We start from the raw sequence: 6,701 nt of genomic DNA, 5'->3' as shown, positions 1-6,701 counted from the left end.
TTTGTTGCCAGTTAAGAGGGGGGAATGAATGCCTGGTAATTGTAGCAGATCGAACTGGAGAAATAAATACATCAAAGGATGAACGAGTACAGTAGTGAGCAAATTAGGCCATTCAGCCCATTGAAGCTGCTTCACCATTCCATCAATTCTGATTTTTTTTATCCCTCTCAACTCCAATCTCCTGCCTTCTCCCAATAACCTTCACCTTTGATATATGCACACACACACGCACACACACATGCACACACACAAGCATGCACGCATATATGCACACAGGTACACATTCACACAAAACTTTAATGTACACTTTAGTTTGCATATAGTAAATACAATATGCAAACATACAATATATGTATGTGTAAGTGTATACTACATAGACTGACACACATTCACATATGCGCATTGTGCAAAAGTCCTTAGCACATATATATAGCTAGTGTGCCTATGAGTTTTGCATAGCACTGAATATTGGTTAAAACAGGTAGATAGTTGGAAAACAGAAATAAAGAGTAATAAAGGGTAGTTAGCTTTGTACTAACTTAGTAGTATTAAGTGTTATTGGGTAACAGGAAAGACATAATATACACTACTGTGCAAAAGACTTACGCACCAGAGCTACAGTATATACCGGTATATATATGTGCCTAAGACTTTTGCACAGTATTGCACATGTAGACATGTATTCAAGGACATACAGAAAGATGCAGTACATTCAGATATACAGTCTCAGATGCGCACACAAACTCACACAAATAGACATACATATAGGTATACATTCAGCCACATAAACATATGCTCACACACAAATAGAAACACACACACACACACACATTCTGGCGCGCATATGCATACATACACACATACTCGGTTACAGAATATTAGCTTTAAGGAAAGGCTGATCAAACTTGGATGTTTTATTTTCTGCAGCTTCAGAGACTGAGGGATGACCATTTAGAAGTTTATAAAATTGAGAGGTATAGGTAAGGTAAATAGAGTGTTTTCCCCAGGATATACTGCTTATCTCCATAAGATATAGGAACTGAATTCAGCCATTGGGCCCATTGAGTCTGCTGGCCATTTGATCACGACTGGTCCTTTTTCTCTCTCTGCCCCAGTTTCCTGCCTTCTCCCCATATCCCTTCATGCCTTGACTAATCAAGAATCTATCAACCTGTGCCTTAAATATACCCACTGACTTGATCTCCACAGCTGCCTGTGGCAACAATTTTTACAGCATCACCACCCTCTGGCTAAAGAAATTCCTCTTCAGTTGTTTTCTAAAGGGACGTGCTTGTATTCTGAGGCTGTACTCTCTGGTCCTAGACTCCCCCGCTGTAGGAAACATCCTCTCCACAAATATCATAGGAATTATATTGATAAATTGGTTAACTGGGCAGAGGAGTAGCAAATCGGATTTAATCGGATTTTACTGATGTAAAACATCAGTAGTGCTATGTTTTGGGAAGCTAATACACACTGAATGTTGGAAATTCATGCCTTTATCGGTCACGGCATGGAATATAAGAGCAGAGAGACTGTGGAACAACTATGTAGATTTTCTCTTGTGCCAGAGCTGGAGTATTGAGTGCAGTTAAAGTCCCTGCACTATAGGAATGTTACGATTACACTGAAGGTTATCAATGTAACACATTTGTATTGCAGCAGAAGTACAGTGCAAGACTGTACATAAAGAAACTATAAGTTACAATATGAAGTATATAAAACTATGGAGTGCAAAAAGAGCAAAACCAGTGGGTGGGCTGTCTAATTGACCATTCAGAAATATGATGGTGGAGGGGAAGAAGCTGTTCCTAAAACTTTGAGTGTGTCTCCTGTATCTCCTCCATGATGGTATTAATGAGAAGAGGGCATGTCCTGAGTGGGTCCTTAATGAAGGACGCTGCCTTTTAGAGACATTGCCTTTTGAAGGTGTTCTCAATGGTGGGGAGACCAGTAGTCATAATGAGGCGGGCTGAGTTTTCAACCCTCTGCAGCTTTTTTCCAATCTTGTGCACTGGCCCCTCCATACCGGACATTGGTGCAACCAGTTAGGATGTTCTCTACAGTATATCTGACCTGCTGAGTTCCTCCGCTTTTTCTGTCATGGGTTTCCAACATCCGTAGAATCCCTTATGTTTATGGAGTGTTTTAGATTGAGAGTTAATGAGCTCCTGACCCAGGTGTTAATTAAGTAACCGTTTGTGTGAGATATGAAACAGCTATGGATTCTTCTAACAATCTTGTTTCTTTAGTAACTCTTACAATTGGCAGTGTATTAGTGCTGAGATCACTGCTGGAATATTAAATGAAGCACTGTGGAAATATGATTTATTTATTGGTTGTTGGTGCTGTGTGCCATGCTGTGTAGAATCAACCTGTGCCATGGTTCCAATGCTTCCTGCGCCAAGTTGTACTCACCCTGCACAAAAAAGGGAAGATCACAAACACAAGAGATTCTGCAGATGCTGGAAATCTAGAGTAACACAAACAAGATACTGGAAGAACTCAGTAGGTCTGGTAGCATCTACGGAGAGGAATAAAGAAGCAACGTTTTAGGCCAAGATCCTTCATCAGGACTGGAAAGGAAGGGGGTGGAAGATAGAATAAGGAGGGGGAGGGGAAGGAGTAAAAGTTGGCAGGTGATGGATGAAACCAGACAAGGGAAAAGGTGGGTGCATGGGTGAAGGAGGGGTGGATGAAATGAGATGATCGGAGGTGATAGGTGGAAAAGGTAAAGGGCTGAAGAAGGAATCTTATAGGAAAGGAGAGTGGACCATGGGAGAAAGGGAAGGAGGAGGGGCACCAGGAGGAGGTGAGGGGAAGAGAAGAGGTAAGAGGGGAACTAGAGTGGGGAACTGAAGAAGAGGGAAGGCTGAAAAAAATTACCAGAAGTTAGAGAAATCGATGTTCATGCCATCAGGTTGGAGGTTACCCGGATGGAAAATAAGGTATTGCACCTCTGACATCATCGTTCTTGTGAAGTTTTGAGATCAGTTTGCTTAACATCCCTCTGGTTTCACCTGCAATACTTTAAGTCATTCATCAGAATTCAGTTATGCACTGAACCTTCTTCCTGCACATATTTTGTTCTGCTGCAGCTAAAATAAAACAGCAGGCGTCCTTTCTTCCATATTCCCATTTTGAACCTTGTTGCAACTATTTTCATCAAAGCCAATGTTGTCATTGCTGTGTGATAAAAACTTGCCATACTGGAATTGGATCTGTGCTGTTGGTACAATGATAGCAGTCTACTCTTCTGAAGTCATGGTTTCATGGATTTTTGCACTACCACATTTATCAATGCCCAGCAGATGTTGTCGCATCTCATCTGTATATCAAGATAGAGTGGATGTGGAGGAGAGGTGGGTTAGATTGATCTTAGAGTAGGTTAAAAGGTTGGTGCAGCGTCATGGGCCAAAGGGCCTGTACTGTGCTGGAGTGTTCTATTTTCTATATTCATAGCATACAACCACACTTAATGATGTTTTATACACCACACATTTTTAAAAATTACCCTTTTCCCTGTGAACTCTAAGATATAGGAGCAGGATTAGGCCATTCAGCCTATCTGCTCCACCTTCTTTGTATGGGATAAACCCTGTTTGGGGTTTTGGTGGTTTTCACCCACTGGTTGGTGTCTGGTATGGTATGTTGGACAGAACGATCACTGCCTGTCACTCTTGACTTCTTCAGCTCAACCTGGGAAATTCAATTTGCCAGAACATCCAGCAATAATTGGAATGTGTCAGCAAGTGAAACGATCTCGGGTCCAAGAGCTCTCATCCAATTTTCCAATGACATATAAGCAGTCTGATGCTGTGCAAACTCGAAGTGACAGCAGTTACCTTGAGCTTCAGAGGAATTAAGTTCTGGTTTATATTAGTCTTGCTTTCACTAGCTGTGAAAGAGTTTTATGTTTCTATGGTGTGAGGAAATGAGTTTAACAACGTTCCTTGCTTCTGTTTCCCTGTGGCAAAAGTTAACACTGTAGTGACTGATGCGTAGGTTGCAAGGTGTATGCTGCATCTTTCAATCACTGGTCCAATTGCATATCGGGGTAACTAACTTCCAGGTAATTCCTAATGAACCCTATGAAATCCCCAATAACTTTTTGGTCACCTACCTACAGGAAAGATGTAAACAAAGTTGAAAGAGTACAGAGAAAGTTTACAAGGATGTTGCTGGGTGCGGAGGACCTGAGTTATATGGAGGGATTGAATAGGTTAGGACTTTGTTCCTTAGAACCTAGAAGAGTGAGGGGATATTTGAAAGAGGTATACAAAATTATGAGGAGTTTAGATAGGGGAAATGCAGGAAGGCTTTTCCCACTGAGGTTGGATGGGACTACAACTAGAGGTCATGGGTTAAGGCTGAAAGGTGAAAAGTTTAAGGGGAACATGAGGGGAAGCTTCTTCAGATGGTCATGAGAGTGTGAAATGAGTTATCAGTGCAAGTGGTGCATGAAAGCTCGATTTCAATGTTTAAGAGAAGTTTGGATAGGTACATGGATGGTCCCGGTGCAAGTCGATGGAAGTAGGCAGTTTAAATGGATTGGGCCAAATGGCCTGTATCTGTTGCTGTATTTTTCTAGGACTGTATGACTTGATAGAGTTGTATAAATTTACAAGAGGCATAGAAGGAGTAGACCAGCATGTACCTCTTTTTTTCTAGGGTGGCAATGGTCAATACCAGAGGTGCTCCTTTTGCAGTGAGCAGAGGGAAGGATAGGTAAGATTTTCCACACAGAGAATGATGGGTGCCTGGAATGCACTGCTGGGGGTGGTGGTGGTAGAGTCTGAAACATTAGAAAGGTTTAAGAGACTCTTAGTAGATAGGCGCATGGACATAAGAAAAATGGACAGCCGTGGACATGTAGGAGAGAAGGGTGAGGTTGGTCGTGGAGCAGGCTAGAAGATCACAACAACATGATGAGTCAAAGGGCCTGTATGGTGCTGCATTGTTCTATGTTCATGTACCCAGAAGTTTACGTAAATATTCTCGTCTGTGTTGAGCCAACTGACTTTAGCTGGAGTGGCAGATAGGGAATGGAGTAGGCAAACTTATGAACCCAAGTGTAGCCAGGTGCGGTCATACAGTGTTGGATGTGAACAGGTAACACAAATAAGTTCAAATCCCAATGTAGGAGAATGGGGATTTTATTCTTTTTAAAATTTGGTTTATCATGATCACCACTGCTGCCTCATAGCTTCACAGACTCGGGCTCAGTCTTGATCTCAGGTGTTGGAATTTTCACATTCTACTCATTGATCATGTTGGTTTCCCGTTGGTGCTCCAGTTCCTTGCCACATCATAAGACTTGTGGGTTGGTAGGTTAATTTGCCTCAAGTGTGGGAGAGTCGGTTGGGTATCGGGTAGTTGATAGAGATGGAAAAGCATAGGGTTGGATTATTGTGGGTTTAGTGTAGATAGATATTTACTGGTCAGTGTTGATGGAGTGGGCTGAAGAGCCAGTTTATGCACTGAATACTCGTTAACAATGACTCTTGTTTAATAAGGTTAAGACTTTATTCCTTGGAGCACAGAAGAATGAGGGGAAATCTTATAGAGGTGTACAAAATAATGAGGGGTACAGATAAGGTGAATGCTTGCAGCTTTTCCTTCTCTGTTGGGTGAGACTAGAACTGGAGGTCATAGGTTAAAGGTGAAAGGTGAAACATTTAAGAGGAACCAGGGGATTTTCACACAGACGCTGGAGCGAGTGTGGAATGAGCTGCCAGTGGAAGTGATGGATGTAGGTTTGATTGCAATGTTTAAGCGGTTTGGATAGGGGTGAGGAGGGCTGTGGTCCAGATGCAGGTAAATGGACTACTGGGTTGGCATGGATTAGATGAACTGAACGCCTAGTTTCTGTGTTGTAGTGCTCAGAGGAAAAGTGAATGCATATAATCCTGGATCACCCACAGAAACAACTTTTTGTCATGGGAAACTGTCTTTACTGGACCAGGTCTACATGACACACAATATTGTCTTCTGATGTGTGCAAATTCTCTTCATTTCAGGAATGCCATCACTTCCAAAGTGCTTCACTGGCTGTAAAACACTTTGGTACAAGACGTCACACTCAGTGGCCAGTTTATTGGGTACACCTGCACACCTGCTCATTAATGCAAATATCTAATCAGCCAATCCCGTGGCAGCAACTCAATGCATAAAAGCACACAGACATAGTCAAGAGGTTCAGTTGTTGTTAAGACCAAACATCAAAATGGGGAAGAAATGTGATCTAAGTGACTTTGACTGTGGAATGATTGTTAGTGTCTTAGTGTTTCAGAAACTGCTGACCTCCTGGAATTTTCACACACACAGTCTTTAACGTTTGCAGATAATGTTGCAAAAAACCAAAAAGACATTCCGTGAGTGGCAGGTCTGTGGTTGAAAATGCCTTCTTAATGAGAGAGGCCAGAGGAGAATGGCCAGATTGGTTCAAGCTGACAAGATGGCAACAGTAGCTGAAATAATGACACATTACAACAGTGGTGTGCAGAAGAGTAACTCTGAACAGACAACACATCAAACCTTGAAATGGATGGGCTACTGCAGCAAAGACCATGAACATACACTCAAAGGCCACTTTATTAGGTACAGTAGTACTTAAAAAAGTGGCCACTGCATGTAAATAGGTCTTTTTCTAGATGTCTTTTCCACTGTAATGGGAAGATGAACCACACCTGCTGGGAGCT

Source organism: Hemitrygon akajei, chromosome 19 (genome assembly GCF_048418815.1).
Source record: "Hemitrygon akajei chromosome 19, sHemAka1.3, whole genome shotgun sequence".
Lineage (NCBI taxonomy): Eukaryota > Metazoa > Chordata > Chondrichthyes > Myliobatiformes > Dasyatidae > Hemitrygon > Hemitrygon akajei.
Note: the sequence above shows the minus strand (reverse complement) of the source record.